We start from the raw sequence: 18,362 nt of genomic DNA, 5'->3' as shown, positions 1-18,362 counted from the left end.
CAACCAAATCTATGCTTTGTATCGTGTTACTGAAAAAATCCTAAAACCTGTTCAGCTTTTCGTGTCCTTTTACTTATGAAGACATAACCCAAGGTCTCTTGGGCAATCTGATATAGCCTATAAAAGGATGCTAGTAGGTACATAACAGGGCTTTAAAAGCTATTTTGCTCCAATGGAGCTGAAGAAAATGCTTTTACATGACCAATTACTCCTAGATTTGTTTTATCATTTCATTGTATCTAAGTCATCATGATGCATCTCTGTATAAAATTATCACTCTAAGAATATGAAAAGTCCTTTTTTTTAAATGAAGAGGTAAAAGTATTCCCAGAAAGTAAAGTGATTCCTAACATTTCGCACAAGAATAACACCGTGCCATTGTACAGGATGGGACCTTGGTGGTACAGTGGTTAAGCGTTGGGTTTCTAACCGAAAGGTCAGCAGTTCAAAACCACTAGCTGCTCCTGGGAAACCCTATGGCACAGTTCTTCTCTGTCTTATAGTGTTATTATGAGTAGCCATTGACCGATGGGAATGGGTTTGTTTTTTTCTATACAGAGGGCCTGGACGTTGTCAGCAGTCTCAGAGATACTGTCTTCCATGCCAGCTAGGAACACAGTTTTTACACTAGGTAAAATTAATTCTTGAAATACCATTATGTTCAAATAAGCTTTAGATTTTTAAAATCAGGAAATGCAATATCCACGACTGTGCTTCAGTATTCTTGTAGTATTTCGCTTTCACTGGCTGGTTTTATCTCGCTGGGTAAAATGTCAGGAGCTCTATGACAGGAACATACCACAGTGTTCAATTTTAATGCTATGCCTTTGAAAAAATTTTGATGTTAAATGTCAATTTTGAAGCTTATTCCTTTTGCTATTTCATTGTGAAATATGCCTTTACCGTGACACTTACTATTGTATATACTTCTGGTTAAATTAAGTTGTCCTATTTTAATCATTTAATTTTGTTATAAACATTACAACAAATGCATTTATTAATATTTAGAATTATGATATTTCTATGCCTTCTCATCTATGATAAGAAATTTGGAAGACAGCTGCCTGGTCAACTGACTGGAGGAGACTCAAATTCGTGCCCATCCCAAAGAAGGGCAATCAAATTGAATGCAGGCATTATCAAACAATGTCATTAATATCACATGCTAGCAAAATTTTGCTGAAGAAAATTAAAAAATATAGCTGCAGTCAAACACCAAAAGGAACTTCCAGACGTATACGTCAGATTCAGAAGAGGACATAGAACGAGGGATACCATTGCTGATATCAGATGGGTCCTGGATGAAAGCAGAGAATCCCAGAAATATGTTTACCTGTGTTTTCCTGACTATGCAAAGGCATTCAACTAAGTGAATCATAACAAATTATGAATAATATTAAGAGGAATGGGAATTTCAAAATACTTAGTTGTGCTATGTGAAGCCTGTACACAGAGCAAGAAGCAGTCATTTGAACAGAACATATGGATACTGTGTGGCTTAAAATAAAAAAGAAAATGTCCAGCAGGTTGTATCCATTCACCTTACTTATTAAATCTGTATGCCGGAAAAAATAATCTGAGAAACTGGAATGTATGACAAAGGATGAGGCATTAGGATTGGATGAAGACTCATTAACAGTCTGTGATATTCAGATGGCACAACCTTGCTTGCAAACAAAGAAGATAAGTTGAAGCACTTACTGATGAAGATCAAAGACTACAGCCTTCAATATGTATTACACTTGAACGTAGAAAACCAAACTGGTTGCCGTCGAGTCAATTCTGGCTCATAGCAACACTATAGAGCAGAGTAGAACTGTCCCATATAGTTTCCAAGGAGCAGCTGATGAATTCGAACTGCTGACTTTTTGGTTAACAGCCAAGCTCTTAGCCACTATGTCACCAGGGCTCAAAAAAAAAAAAAAAAACCTCAAAGCTGGACCAATAAATAACATCATGATAAGTAGCAAAGAATTTGAAGTTGCTAAGGATTTCTTTCTTCTTGGATCAGTGATTAATGCCCATGAAAACAGTAGTCAAAAAAATCAAACGAAGTATTGCACTGGGTATATCAGCTTCAAAAGACTTCATTAAAGTGTTAAAAAGCAAAAAGGTCACTTTGATGACTAAGGTATGTTTGACCCAAGCCATGTTCTTTTCAGTTGTCTCATATGCACAAAAAAGTTGCACAGTGGAAAAGGACTACAGAAAAAGAGTTGATACACTTGAATTGTGACATTGGTCAAGAATACAGAATATGCCATGGTCTGCCGGGTAAACAAACAAATCAGTCTTAGAAGGCATAAAACAAGAATGTCCCTTAGAAGCAAGGATGGCAAGACTTTGTCTTGCTTACTTTGGACATGTCATCAGGAGGGACCGAACAATGGAGAAAGACATCATGCTTGGTAAAGTAAAGGGTCAGCAAAAAAGAAGGAGACCCTCCATTAGACGGACTGACATAATGACAGCAACAATGCGATTAAACGTACTAAGGACTGGAGGATGGTGCAGCACTGTGCAATATTTTGTTGTGTTATACATGAGGTCACCACGGGTCAGAGGTAACTCAATAGCAACAAACAAAAACACGCATTTTCCCCAGTACTCAGAGAAGAGAGACAGCTCCCATTTCAGGGCCCTCTGGATTATACTGGAGCTCTGGAAATTCTTTCTCTGTTCCCACATTTAGGCTCAAGTCAGAACCTGATTCTCCCTTCTTTGGCCTTCCTTTTTTTCCTACCCCCATTCGTTTTGGACCCAGGAAAGATTCATCTCCCATCCCACCTCGAAGAAGAGCAGCCATTGGAAAGTCAGCAGCATGGCTCACACAAACTCTTACACCGTTGCAGACTAAAGCCTCAGCCTTTCTTCAGTCATGCCATCCAGGATACTTGTACCAATTTGACCAACATCACAATATTTTCATTATATCCCGTTTCTCAGAATTCCGTGCCAGGTAAATCAAATCTATGAATGCCTACTGGCTAAGCCTTCATCTGCCTGTAACCCAATGCATGACACAAAGAAAGTCACCTCATCTCTCAGACCACGTTTCCTCTGGTATTGTATTGGAATTATCATGGGACAAATTGTGAAGCTTCATGGGCCTTAAGTGGTCAGTAGGCCTTAGGTTACTTGTATTACTTCATATATTAGATACTATGACTTAACTAAGACTTTGGGATTTACCTGTGGAATATTGATTTTATTTAGAGAGATAAAAAAGCATGTGATATGAAAACAGCTTCCCAGCTCAGTTAAAGATGAAAGTAACCCTTAACCCTTTATTGAATAGATAAACCAGGAATTGTTTTTTTATCAAAGAAAGTGAAATAAAATCAAGCCAGCATTTGCCAATGATAAATGTGAGCCTGATAACTGGAAGGAATGTTTTCCTACCATTGTGTTACAATCAGTGTGCTGTAAACTTCTGAAAAATCTCTATGTCTGATGACCTTATTTGGTAGCTGACTTCAAATCAGAACAATTCAAGATGTGTTAGAGAAGAGATTCTCAAATCCAGTGTACAGATTGCCTACAACGGAAACGCCTGAAATGTTGATGTATAAAACACATTTCTGATTACTCTTCCAAGGTTAAGGAATTATTATTATCACCATGAAGAAGAACCAACAATCTATATTTTAACAAACACCCCCCTTTTCCCGGGATTGTGATAGAGAGACAGGTTCAGGAACCACTATCCAAGAGGACATTATATAATAGTTATTATGGCCCTTATCTTTAAAGGATTAACAGTACACTTCATAGCCTATAAGAGACCAGATGAAACAAATTAAAATTTCAGTAATTTCCATGCATACAGATACAGTAGGTCAAAATCTTAAGAACATTTCAGAAATTTAAGGCAGTATTATTAGTATCACTAAAGTTCTTGCCAAATAGCCTTCATACGTACTTGACAGAATAGTTAAAGAAATGTAATTCTGCTTTATTCTGTCTCATGAAATGAAGAAAATATGATTTCAAATTAATTTCATTTGCAAAAGCATTTCATTGAGTATGTTTAGAATTCTGCAAGAACTTGGCCTGTTTTAGGCATTAAAATATTTAAGGTACTCTAAGATCCTCTTATTTGGATTCTGCATAAGTCAGATTTTCAAATATTTTTGAATAAGCAATTGCCATGACAGGCATTCTTATACACAGCTCATGCTGCAGTGTCATTTTTTTCATTCCTGCTGATAATCATTCCCAGAAACATAAAAATGATATAAATAAGAATCACAGCTGCAAATTCAGAGATGTAAATGTCTTTGATGATACACACTCTGAGAATCTTAGATTAGGTTGAACTGTCCATCTTCAGTTGAAAAGTGAAAAATACAGTCAATCAATGGATGATTTTATCTCAAATAACATCAAAAATCAATTTTCTCGTGGAATGGTTCTGTTGTTTCTCTGAAATAACAGCATATGTCAATAATGCTATATAGTCAACCTAAGAATTAAATCTCAAAAGAGAAATATTACAAACACAAAGATCTCCTTCAAATTTTTTCCAAAAGTATTTGTTGCAAAACTTAATTTTAACAGCAACACTGTAATGTGGAAGTAAATATTTTAATTATCTTTCACAGGAAAGAAAGGCTCAGAATTGGTAAACAACTTATGCAAAGTTGCATTGGAAATTAAGTAAATGGAGAAAATATGATTGGAACCCAACTTGACTTACTCCACAGTCAATGCTATCTGCACTATGCTATGCTCTTCCCCTGATATAGTGATAAATCTCATAGGAGGGAGAGAGGAAGAAAGATAATTAATGCCAGATAAATTAAGGATTTAAATGTTGAAATCTGAAACTGTTAAAATATGAGTGCATACTTTTCTTAAAAAAGTAATATTTGAAATAGTAGATTACATTAAGATTAAGCCCATCTTTTCATCAAAGGACAACTTAATGGAGCTCAAAAATTAAGCCACATACTTGAAGAAAATATTCAAAACACTATTACTAGCAAAATCGTTTCCAGAATATGGGAGCTATAAACAATTAAGGCAAAAATGCAAAAGATTCAATATATCTAAAAGGGCATCTTATAAAAGAAAAAATGCATGTACAGTAAATAAATAAAGTGATGTTCAGAATATGTAATCAGGGAATGCAAATTGATACTAAAATGAGACTTCGTATAACACCCTTTCAATCTGCAAAAATTAAGCATTCAGACATTTCCAAATGTTGGATAGGGTAGATCAGTGAAATAATGGAATCTCTTATACACTGCTAGAGCAATTTTAAATAGTTTAAAAATACACCTAGTAATCTTTTAGACATTATCTTATAAAGTTTAACATTCATATACTGGGCTAGATTGTTTAATGGCTGCAAATACCTCTCTCTCCTGTGTACACTTACCTTTGCCATGTGGCTTTGCCCCTTCTCTTACCAAGAGCTGGAGTTACTTTGTTACCCCTGTAGCTGTGTTTGTCCATGTGACTTGTTTTGGCCATCGGGACATTAAAAAAAAAAAAGCTAGTGCTGTTGAGTTGATTCCGACTCATAGCAATTCTATAGGACAGAGTAGAACTGCCCCATAGAGCTTCGAAGGAGCGCTTGGTGGATTTGAACTGCCAACCCTTTGGTTAGAAGCCGTAGCACTTAACCACTACACCACCAGTGTTACTGGGACTTTAGCAGTAACAAAATAAGAACCTTAAAACCCAGGCACATATTGGACCTTGTCCTTCTTTGTCATTCCTAGACAATTATTTAAAATACCTATTGTCCTTGAGGATGAGAGATCACATAGAGATAGACTCAGACAACTGTAAGCCCCAACTACCAGATTGGAGGGACTTCTTATACCAGCCAGCCCTGGTTGAGCCACCAAGTGATGGAACCACATGCGTGACCCCAGAAAAGACCAGCAAAGGAGCTGTTCAGCTGGGCCCAGGCCAAACTGCTGGCCCACAGAACCAGGAGCAAATAAAGTAGCTATTGTTTTAAATCAGAAAAATTTGGGGGTGGTTTGATATATAGCAGTAAATTACTGAAAATACAAAGCATAACAACTAGAGTGATCATACAGTCAAGTTGCCCTGGGACAGTCTCAGTGTGCAACTATACTAATTACACCTCCTACTTTTAAAACTGTCTCAAACCCAATGATTTGCCTCTTTTGACATGTACATTAAGAAATATGTTAATGTTATAAATATAAAATTATACATAATAAACATGTTAATAGAAACATGCTAAATGCCTATACACCAGTAAATGTATTTAAAATATGTAGCATATTCACACAATGATGTGTTATATATCTGTGGAAATAAATGAGTTAAAACTACATGAAACAGTAGGATTGAATTTTTGGTTTTCACATATTAAATGGCTTTATATAACAAAACTTTACGAGGGTCAGTGTTGTGGATTGATCTGTGTCCCCTAAAATATGTACTGAAATTCTGTCCCCTATCTTTTTTTATCCCTGTGGATGTAATGTAATCACTTTCTATAATGTAATCCAATATAACCACTCAGTCAAGGTCATACCAGTGTAGGATGGATTTTAAACCTAACCTTTTTTAGTTACGTAAAGAGCAATATAGACACAGAGACAAGCTTGCACAAACAGGAGAAGAGAGACACTATATGAGGGTTGTCTACAAGTCAAGGAACAAGGAAATCCTCGACTAGCTACAAAGTAGAAATCAATATGGCCAAACCCCTGATTTGGACTTTTAGCCTTCCAAACTATAAAGAAAAATAAATCACTCTTCTTTAAAGCCACACATCTGTGATATTTCTGTTACAACAGCACTAGGTGACTAAGACAGCTAGTTTGTGGTGAAAATTTTCAAAGGATTTTGCTGTTATTTTTGCCTTGTTTTATTTATTTGTTTATTTTTTAATTCCCTTTTGCATCCTGGATTTATTCCTTGTTTACACTTTGGGGTCCCTGTTACACCAAGATATACACAAACTTTCCTACTAGATTCTCCACCTTGTATGTAGCAAATTGGTTTCCCCTGGAAGCAGAATCTGAGACAGAGAACAAAGTGAAGGATGTTTATTAAAGAACAACCCTGGGATCAAATCTTTTGAAAAGAAGAGAAGGAAAACAGGATTGTGCAGAGGGAGGAGTCAATCTGTGAGGCAGGCCCATGAAAGTCTAGCTGTGGATCTAGATTGGGATTCATAGAAGTCCTGAGGGGCCAAGTGGGCCAAGACTTTATCTTCCTGAATTAAGCAGTCATTGGGTATCACTGGATGTGGCAAGCCCAGGAAGCATCTCTTCCTCAAAGGCAATCCTTGAAGCTCTGACATATAATAAGGTTATCTACTGATGGCACTCTCAGTACCTTCGAAATCATGGCTTATAATTAAAGGAAGTTTAGGTGGTAAATTACAATGTCCACCAATTGGGTGACTAAACTTTATCTTATTTACCCACCTCCTAACAAACATCTAGTCTCCAGGAGAAGGAACTCCCTGAGGACAATTTTGAAACTTTATATCAGCTGAGGGAAGGACATTCTTTCCTAGCTCCAGCTTTCCTGTCTAGTCTAAGCCAGGGCTGGGAGGGTAGGGGTGAGTCAACAGAGTATAGGGATTTAAGGACTGGGAAAACTGCACATAGGGAATTGAGTAAAAGACTGTGAAATACAAAGTTATATCCCTGGATTCTACATTCTTGAAATGAAAAAAAAAAAAAACCCAAAGACTGAGGCTTGATGAAAAGATTATTCAATGCTTCACTCCCCTAAACCATTTAGCCACAACAATAAGACTCCAATATAATAATTGCAGATTAAACCTGAAAGAGCACAAGACATGAACTCTCTCTGATTTTCAGAAAAAATAAAAGTCCCCAAACTAAGACCGTAGACAAAAACAAGAACACTAAAGGAATTTGAAGCTTCTGGTATCTATAGTTATAACGACTATTAAACAGACAAATTCCCAGCAAAACTGACATAAATTCTCACACTTGAGGCTTCTTTACCTCAGTGTTTATTACCTGATACAACATCTCTGGCTTAAAAAAAAAAAAAAAAAATTTCAAGGCACACTAAAAGACAAGGAAAATTACAGTCTAAAGAGACAAAGCTAACATCACAACCAGAATAAGATATAAACAGATTTTGGAATTATCAGACATGGAATTAAAAATGACATATGGTTAATATGTTAAGGGCTTTAATGGGAAAAAAATAGACAACATCAGATGAGTAATATCAGCAGAAACATGGAAACTCTAAAAAGATTGAAAAGAAAATGCCGGAAAAAACCCCACAATAACAGAAATGAAGGATGCCTCTAGTGGACTCATGAGTATAGTCAATACAATTGGAAAAAATCAGTAAACCTGCAGATAGGCCAATAGAAACTTACCAAACTGAAACACAAAGAGAAATAAAGAACAAAGCAAAGCAAACGAACAAACAGCAAGAAGAGAACAGCTAAAACCCTGGTGATGTAGTGGTTAAGAGCTACTACGGCTGCTAGCCAAAAGGTGGGAAGTTCAAATCCACCAGGTGCTCCTTGGAAACCCTATGAGGCAGTTCTACAATATGATCAAGGACCTATATGAAAAACTAACAGCCAACATTTATACTAAGTCGGGAAAGATTTGAGCTTTCCCCTTGAATTTGGGAACAAGACAAGGGTGTCCACTCTCACCACTTCTATTCAGTATTGTATTAGAAGCCTTAGCCAATGCAATAACACACACAAAAAAGGAAGGTACCCAGATTGAAAAAGAAGTAAAATTATCTCTTTATACAGATAACAAGGTTCCACAAGAAAGCTTCTAGAGCTAATAGAAGAATTTAGAAAAGTTGCAGGACACAAAATCAACAAAGAAAAATCAGTTGGGTTTCTATACCCCAGCCATGAGAAATCTTAAAAGGAAATTAGGGAAATGTTTCCATTTACAATAGCATCTAAGAGAATAAAATACGTAGGAATACATTTAACTATGATTTGAAAGAATTATATAATGAAGATTATAAAACATGGCTGAAAGAGATTAAAGAAGACTTAAATAGAAAATCTCTGTGTTCATGGGTTGGAAGACTTAATATTGTTAATGTATCAATACTACCCAAAGCGATCTATAGATTCAACACAACCCCAATCAAAATCCCAATAAGCTTCTTTACAGAAATAGAAAAACCAAACCTCAGCTTTATATGGAGTGACAAGAAGGCCCACATAGCTAAAGCAACACTGAAGGAGAACGACTAAGTAGGAGGTCTCATACTTTCTGATTTTAAACCATGTACAGCTGCAGTACTCAAAACAGCCCTTGTACTGGTATAATAATAGGCATATACACGAATGGAATAGAATTCAGAGTCCAGAAATAAACCCACACATTTATGGTCAACTGATTTTTGAAAAGTGTGCTAAGTCCATTGGATGGGGAAAGAAGACCCTCTTCAATAGATGGTGTTGGGGAAATTGGATTTCATGTGCAAAAAAATGAAACAGGATCCGTGCCTCACACCATACACAAAAACAAATTCAAAATGAATTAAGGACATAAATGTGAACACTAAAACCACAAAATTCTTAGAAGAAAATGCAGGGACAAGGCTGTTGGGCCTGGCTTTTAAACATGAATTATCTAATATGGTAACAAAAGCAAAAAGAGTAAAAGACAAAATAAATGAGGCATCATAAAAATTAAAAACTTGTTCATCAAAAGACTTTACCAAAAAAGTGAAAAGACAAGCTATTGACTGGGAGAATCTTTGGAAACCATATATCTGATAATAGTCTAATAACCAAAAAATATATAAAAAGTTAAAAAATTTAACAGCAAAAAGACAAATAACTTAATTAAAAAATGGGCAAAGAACTTGGATAGACATTTCACCAAAGAGGACATTCAAATGGCCAGCAAGCACATGAAAAGATGCTCAACATCATTAGCCATTAAAGAGAGGGAAATCAAAACCACAATGAAATAATACCATTTCACTACCATCATGATGGCTTAGATTAAAAAAAAAAATCAGAAAATACTAAATGTTGATGAGAATGTGGGTCAATTGGAACCATGGTTCATTACTGGTGGGAGTGAAAAATGGTACAGCCATTGTGGAAAACAGTGTGCTGGTTCCTCAAAAAACTAAAAATAAGAATACCATATGACTCAACAATTCCACTGCAAGGAATATAGCTAAGGGACTTGACAGCAGCAACACAAATAGACATGTACACTGATGTTCATTACAGCATTATTCATAATAGCCAAAAGGTAGAAACATCCTAAATTTCGATCAATGGACGAATGGATAAACAAAATGTAATACATACATACAATGGAATACTACTCACCAGAAAAAGAAATGAAGTCTTGATGCACGATACAACATGGATGGAGCCTGGAGATATTATGCTGAATGAAATAAGTTATTCACAAAAGGACATCACTTAAATGAAATGACCTCACTTATAAGAAAAAGATAAGAAGAGGCAAATGCATAGAGACCAAAGTTTATTAGTGGTTACCAGGGGTGAGTGGGAAGGGAAAGGAGAGGGAGTTATTGATTATGGAGCACTGAGTGTCAGTACACGGTGATAAAAAATTCATTGATTAAGGGCAAGGTTACACAGCTGATTAATGTACTTGCTGTCAATAAGTTGCACACCTGTAAAAAGTTGAATTGACAAAAGTTGTGTGATAGATGTATTTAAAACAACATAAAAAGAAGAGCAGCTGCTGAGGCTGCTTATGTACAAACACCTCATGGGATTTAGTTTCTTGGTTTGTAGGTTTAGTGTCATGCTTTCATGGAACATCCCCTGTTAATTGGCCTAACAACATGTACAGTACCTCTGTTCTGTCTCCTAGTTCATTGTGTAGTGCATGGGGTCTTAAAAGCTTGCAAGCAGCCATCCTAGATGCAATAATTTACCTCTATTCACCTAGAGTAACAGAGAAAGAAGGACAGTTAGGAAAAGGAGGAAGATATGGAATGTGTGGCTAATTTCCTCCATGAACAACTGCTTTCTTTGCCATGAGACCAGAAGAACTGGATGGTGCCCCATTGCCATTACTAAATATTCTGACCAAAGATTCTATAGAAGAATCCTTATCAAAAGGGAGAAAATGTAGAACAGAATTTTGTATTATCAAGGAATCCAGTTTCTCTGTAACCATGGAGGCTGAATGAACCCTGGAAACTCTTGCTCTGAGATAACCTTCAATCTTTAAACCTTAAACCAAAAATATCCCCTGAAGTCTTCTTAAAAGTGAACAGTAGTTTAGTTTAACTAGTAAAGAAAGTCTGCCTTGTGCATTGTGTTCTTCTAAGAACTACTTAAGAACTATTTACATGGGTTCAAATTGACAACAGCAAGTCGAAAGATTAGATAGGAAACTTTGGGAGCAGTGAGATTATGTTAATATGGGAGTAGCAACTGGGAAGGGGAGGGCCAGAATGGATACACAACTCGAATATAATCAATGTCTTTAAGTTGCACATGTAAATATTGTTGAATTGGAGTGTTTTCTGCTGTGTATATTCTCAACTAACCCATTGCCATCAAGTTGATTCCAATTCATGATGACCATATAGTACAGAGTAGAACTGCCCCATCAGGTTTCCAAGGAATGGCTGATGGATTTGAACTGCTGACCTTTTGGTTAGCAGCTGAGCTTTTAACCACTGCACCACCAGTTCTCCACTACAACAACAAAAAATAAAATAAATTATAAGAAAAATTATGGATCATAACAACAATAACAAAATCATAAAGAAGGAGAAATAAAGACAAATAAATAATGAAAGAATTTATCTCCAGCAGATCTGCTCTTCAAGAACTGTTAAAAGAAGTTCTTCAGGGAGAAGAAAAACAATGTAAGACAGAAACTTGGATCTATATTTACATTTTTTACAAAGGAAGAACATTAGTGAAGTAATAAAGTGAGGGTAAAAAATTTTGTTTGTCTTATTTTAGTTGATCTAAAAGATAACCATTTAAAGCAATAATAATAATATAATAGCAATGCATTGTGTGATCACAGCAAATAGAAGAAGGAAATGAAAATGACAGCAATGCCGTAATGGAGGGCAGGAAGAAGTTGTGGATGCTCTCGTATAAAGTAGCAGTAGCACTACACATGAATTGATGGAATATCGATTGAGATGTTTCACCAAAAACACGCAGTATTGGAAGCGATCACTCGCTTATGCCAAAAAATGTGGAAGACAGCTACGTGTCCAACTGCCTGGAAGAGGTTCATATTTATGCCTATCCCAAAGGAAGGTGATCCAACAGGATGCGGAAATTATGGAGCAATATTAATTAATATCATACACAAGTAAAATCTTGCTGAAGATCATTCAAAAGCGGCTGCAGCAGTACATCAGCAGGGAACTGCCAGAAATTCAAGCCAGATTCGGAAGAGGGTGTGGAACGAGGGATATCATTGCCAATGTCAAGTGGATCCTGGCTGAAAGGAGAAAATACCAGAAAGATGTTTACCTGTTCTTCATTGACTATGCAAAGGCATTCAACTGTGTGAATCATAAAAATTATGAGTAACATTGCAAAGAATGGGAATTCCAGAATAGTAAAGTTGTGTCATCTGCATATCACAGGCTGTTAATGAGTCATCCTCCAATCCTGATGCTTCGTGGCTTATTTGCTCAGCATATAGATTGAATATTGAATATTGATAGTGAAAAGATACAGCCCTGATGTACAACTTTCCTGCCTTTAAACCATACAGTATCCCCTTGTTCTGTTCGAACAGCTGTCTCTTGTTCTACATACATACTCTTCAGGAGCACGATTAAGTTTTCTGGAATTCCCATTCTTCAATATGTTATCCAAAATTTGTTATGATCCAACATAGTCAAATGCCTTTGCATAATCAATAAAACACAGGTAAACATCTTTCTGGTAGTCCCTGCTTTCAGCCAGGATCCATCTGACATCAGCAATGATATTCCTGGCTCTACATCCTCTCCTGTATCTGGCTTGAATTTCTGAAAGTACCCTGTTGATATACTGCTGCAGCCACTTCTGAATGATCTTCAGCAAATTTTACTTGTGTGTAATATTAATGATATTGTTCGATAATTTCTGCACTCATATTAAAAAAAATATTAGCAGTTAAAAAATCTTGAAAGAAAATAGCAGTCCCAGACATTTTCACTGAGGAATTATATGACCCATTTAATGAAGAAATAATACCATTCTCCTCAGTATACTTGAAATAATAGAAGAAAATAGAAGCAGAGGGGAAGACTTTCCACCTCATTTTATAAGGCCAGCAATACCTAGAGCAATAAAAAATTAGAATTTGATATTTTGAAAACACTATTATTTACAATAGTACCAAAATATGGCATACACAGGTTAACTCTAACAAAATATGAATCGGTTCTATATGCAGAATACTACAAAACACTGATGAAACAAATCAAATCTCTAAAGAAATAGAGATATCTTCCATGTTTATGGGTTGAAAGATTCAATACTGTTAAGATGTAAATTCTTCCTGAATTGATCTGTGAATTTAACACGATTCAATCAATACCTCAGCAATTTTTGTGGATATTGGTAAAGAAATACTATAATTTATGTTAAAAATCAAAGGAACTAAGATAGCAAACACAATTATGAAAAAAAAACAACAATATTGAAAGACTCACATTATCTGATTTCAAGACTGAGTACAACATAGTATTTGTGAAAAAAGTAGACATATTAATGAATGGAAGGGAAGGAAGGAACGAAGAGAGGGAGGGAGAGGATGAGGAAGGGAGGCTGGGATGGAAGAAGGAATAAAGAAAGAAAAATAAATGAAACTTAGACAAAACCTCATACCTTACACAAAAATTAACACAAATTGGTTAAAGACCTCAATGAAAAATACAAAGTTTAAAATTTCTAGGAGAAAACATAGTAATATATCTATGTGGTCTTGGAGCTGGTGATGAGTTTTTAGATACAACATGAAAAACATGATATATGCAAGAAAGTTCAAGAGTTAGACTGTACTTAATTTAAAACATTTGCTCTGCAAAAGATGCAGCTAGAGAACGATAAAACAAGCTACAGACTGGAATAAAAGATTTACAAATCACATATCTGGGAAAGGATTTGTATCCAGAATACTCAAAGAACTCCTAAAACTCATCAACAAGGAAAGAAACAACCCAGCTAACGAATAAGCAAAATATTTGAACAGATACCTCATGAAAGAAGATACACAGATGGAAAATAAGCATATTAAATATTTTCGATGTCTTTGTCATTAAGGAATCACAAATTAAAACTATTAGAATAATTAAAATTAATACTACTAATAAAAAAAAACCTGACAGTACCAATTGCCGGCCAGGTTGTATAGTGACAGGGATTTTCATTCATTACTGGTGGTAACTCAAAATGATACAGCCACTTTGGAAGATATCTTGGTAGCTTGTTATAAAGCTAAATATAGTCTTACCATGCAATCCAGCATTTGCTTTTCTAGGCATTTATCCAACTAATTTGAAAACTTATGCTGCACAAAAACCTGAGCATGAATTTTATAAGAGCTTTATTCATAATCATCAAAAACTGAAGCAATCAAGATGTCCTTTGTTAGGTGAATGCAAAAAGTGCTACATTCATACGGTGGAATATTATTCAATGTTAAAAATGAATTAGTTATTAATTAACACAACAACATGGATGAACCTTAAATATACTGTATATTGCTAAGTGAAGGAAGTCAGTCAAAAAAGGCTAATTACTTTGTGAGTCCATTTATGTACCATTCTGGCAATGCTAAAATAATAAATTTATTTAAAAAGTAAAGAATCCATATTCAAAGATTGAAGCTTGTTCAACTCATGATTTCACTGTGAAAAGATAAATGTGCCCTTCACATGACCGTTTTGCTGAGTTTTACTAAAGAGGTTAACTTGACTTTGCAACATATTGTGCTGTAATCATACTTCCAAAGTCATATCTTAGCAGCTTTCTCCTCTGATTCAGGTGAGCAAGTCGCATTCAAACTCTTACATTAGTGTTTCTTATCTTGGTAGATTAAGGCAAGCTGGTTTTTCATTCTGTGAGCAACTGTTTGAATCCACCAACATCCTCAAACCTTCTCAAACATTGAAATCTTTACATCAACTCCAAAGAGGCAAAGCACTCTGTTAAATTTAACTTGGAAATAAATTAAAACATCTATTTGAGGTTTTTTACTAGTCAATAAAAAATAAAAAATAGTATGAGTATATTTCAATTGGGTATGCTACCCCAATTAGGTTTGGCATATATACAATTTTTAAGTTCTTCCTAGTGTCAGGGATCATGGCAGGCAACAAAAATAAATAAAAACTTAATACTGAAATAATTAAGACATTTTCTCTTCACCTTTTTAGGGTTTCTGATTCAAATAAAAATATCTTTAAATAGTTGAATCCAGGTGCTGTCCCTTTTGATCACAGCACATGACACAATACCTTAAAGATAATAAATGCTCAACAAAGAGATTGCATTGACTTCATATATATCTCTAAAACACCTGAATGTAGAGTGCAGCTCAGCTACATTACTCAGTAGATTTCCAGTCCGCTGAATAAGTATTAATAATCCATCTTAGAAAGGTTATTTAGCATCTTCTCAATGTGTAACATTAACCAAGATATAAAATGAATTCCAATGAAAAATATGACAATATTTGTATCTTAAAGAAGTTAATAACTTCCTTGAGGGGGAAAAAAATTCTAAAATGGGGTAGAGGCAAAAAAGAGAAACCACTCCTTGCACCTAAACACAAAAATCCTGTAATATTTAATATATGTATATTAAATAATGCCTTCACTGGAAATATAGTAAGGGAAATAGAAGCCAGAAAGAGGAGGAAGCACTAATAAACAAGTATTAGCTGGTAATAAAATCAGCATTTGGCTGAAGGTCATCTGTCAGTCTTTAGAGACCAGATACCAGAGATTAACAAGATCATGTATGTCTAGAGAAGCAAAACCACTAAAGTGTATACATCTACATAGAGATTTATATCAAGGAAATGGCTCACAAAATTATAGAGGCTAGAATATCCCAAGTCTGCAGATCAGGATAGAGGCTTCCCCTGATTCACGTAGCTGCAGGGGCTGGTGAACTCAAGATCGACAGGTTGGAGAGCAGGGCTCATACTCACAGGCTGTGAAGATTGACGATTCCCAGTATCAGCAGATAAGCTGCTAGCTCAAGTCCCAAGTATCGGAGGTCAAATAGGAGGCAACTGCAAGATCCAGAGCAGACAAAAGCCAGAATGTCCACTTATATTTGAATGCAGACCACTAGCCCAAGGAAACTCTCACTCAACTGATTGGCTGCCCACAGCAGATCCCATCATGGGAGTGATCACATATTATGTGATCATGGCTGTCTTGGTTACTACTGCTGTTATAACAGAAATACCTACAATTGGATGGCTTTAACAAGGAGAAATTTATTTCTTCACAGTAAGATACGCTAAAAGTCCAAATTCAGGGTGTCAGCTCCAGGTGAAGGCTTTCTCTCTCTGTCAGCCTTCTCACCAATCTCCCCCCTGGACTAGGAGCTTCTCTGCAAAGGGACTGAAGGTCCAAAGAACTTGCTCTGCTCCCAGTGCCTCTTTGTTGGCGATATGAGGTACTCTTGTCTCTCTGCTCGCTTGTTTCTTTTATGTCTCAAGAGGTTGCCTCAAGGCACAATCCAATTTAGGAAAATCACACAATACCAGAAATCATGGCCCAGCCCAATTTATACACACATTTTTGAGAAGACGTAATTCAATCATTTGGAAACCCTGGTGGCACAGTGGTTAAGTGCTATGGCTGCTAACCAAAGGGTCGGCAGTTCAAATCTGCCAGGTGCTCCTTGGAAACTCTATGGGGCAGTTCTACTCTGTTCTATACGGTCGCTGTGAGTCAGAATCAACTAGATGGCACTGGGTTTGGTTTTTTGGTTTTTAATTCAATCCATGACATTCCAACAGGAAGCAGCTTCAAGATCTAGAGCAGGCAAAAGCCAGAACATCCACTTATATTCGGATGCAGGCCATACGCCCAAGGAAACTCCCATTCAACTGACTGGCTACTCACAGCAGATCCCATCACGGCGGTAATCACATATAAACACTGGGAATAATGGCCCAGCCAAGTTGACACACATTTTTAACCATCACAGTGTATGAGGGAAATGGATAAAAATTGAGGCCTGAAAAGAAAGAATATCGGCTCCGAATTCTCCACATCAAGCCAGAACCCTTAAAGGATAATACAATCAGTAGGTAAATTAGGAAAACAAAGAATAAACAAATTCACCCTCCAGGAGGATTTGTGCCTGATTTGGCCTTATTTGGGACTGATCAGGAAGAAAACAAAGAAAGGAAAGAAAAACAATCTTTCTTCACCACAAGCTCACAACCACACAAGCTTGTGTTCTGAATCGTGCTAATCATTGCCTTCACACCAGGAGACCAAAATGTAGTCTAATGTGGCCACATGTTTGTTTGCTGGAAGAAATTTGGAGAAAACAAATAGAATTGCTATTTGGAGGAAAATATTTTAAACAAAGGCCCCAAATTCTTCCTACTGACAAAATTCCAAAGACTAGCCCCTATTCAAAATAATGAAACCCATCAAGGCTCACGTACCAATGAATAAGCACTAGCAGAAAAATCAAACTAAAGAATCAGGTTCCCACACTGCAGATATTGAAATCATCAGATAAAAACATGAAATAAAAATATTTATTCATAAAAGGGACAGAGGTATGGTGGACATTGTTGTTACTGTTTTTAGGCGCCATGGAGCTGGCTCCTACTCATAGGATCTCATATATAAAAACAAAATGTTGCCTGATCCTGCAATATCCTCACAATCGTTGGTGTGTTTGAGGTTGTAACCATTAAACATTAGATTGGACATTAGACAATCAAAAAAATTTTTAACTATTTTGAAAATTAACACAAATTAAACTTCTTAAAATGAAAAATATACCACTTATATTAAAATCACAAATTTTAATAATAATCAAAATTTCAACTTAAAACCAATTAGACACAGTTTTGGAAAGAATTACTAAAGTGAAACATAGTTCTATAGAAATTACTCAAATGAAGAGATAAAATATATATATGTGTATAAACATGAAGAATAGAGTGAATCAGCTCAAACCACATCTAATCACACTCTGAGTATCTGAGACTAGAAATATTGGGCAAAGGCCATGTTTGATGAAATAACAGTAGATTTTATGTGACATACATTTCCTCATTCTCATTATTGAGGAAGTAGTCTATTTGGAATATAAAATTAATTTCTACAAATCAATGGAAGAAAGGTTAACAGAAAACTGGGCAAAAGACATGAATAGACAT

Source organism: Elephas maximus, chromosome 18 (assembly GCF_024166365.1).
Source record: "Elephas maximus indicus isolate mEleMax1 chromosome 18, mEleMax1 primary haplotype, whole genome shotgun sequence".
Classification (NCBI taxonomy): domain Eukaryota; kingdom Metazoa; phylum Chordata; class Mammalia; order Proboscidea; family Elephantidae; genus Elephas; species Elephas maximus.
Note: the sequence above shows the minus strand (reverse complement) of the source record.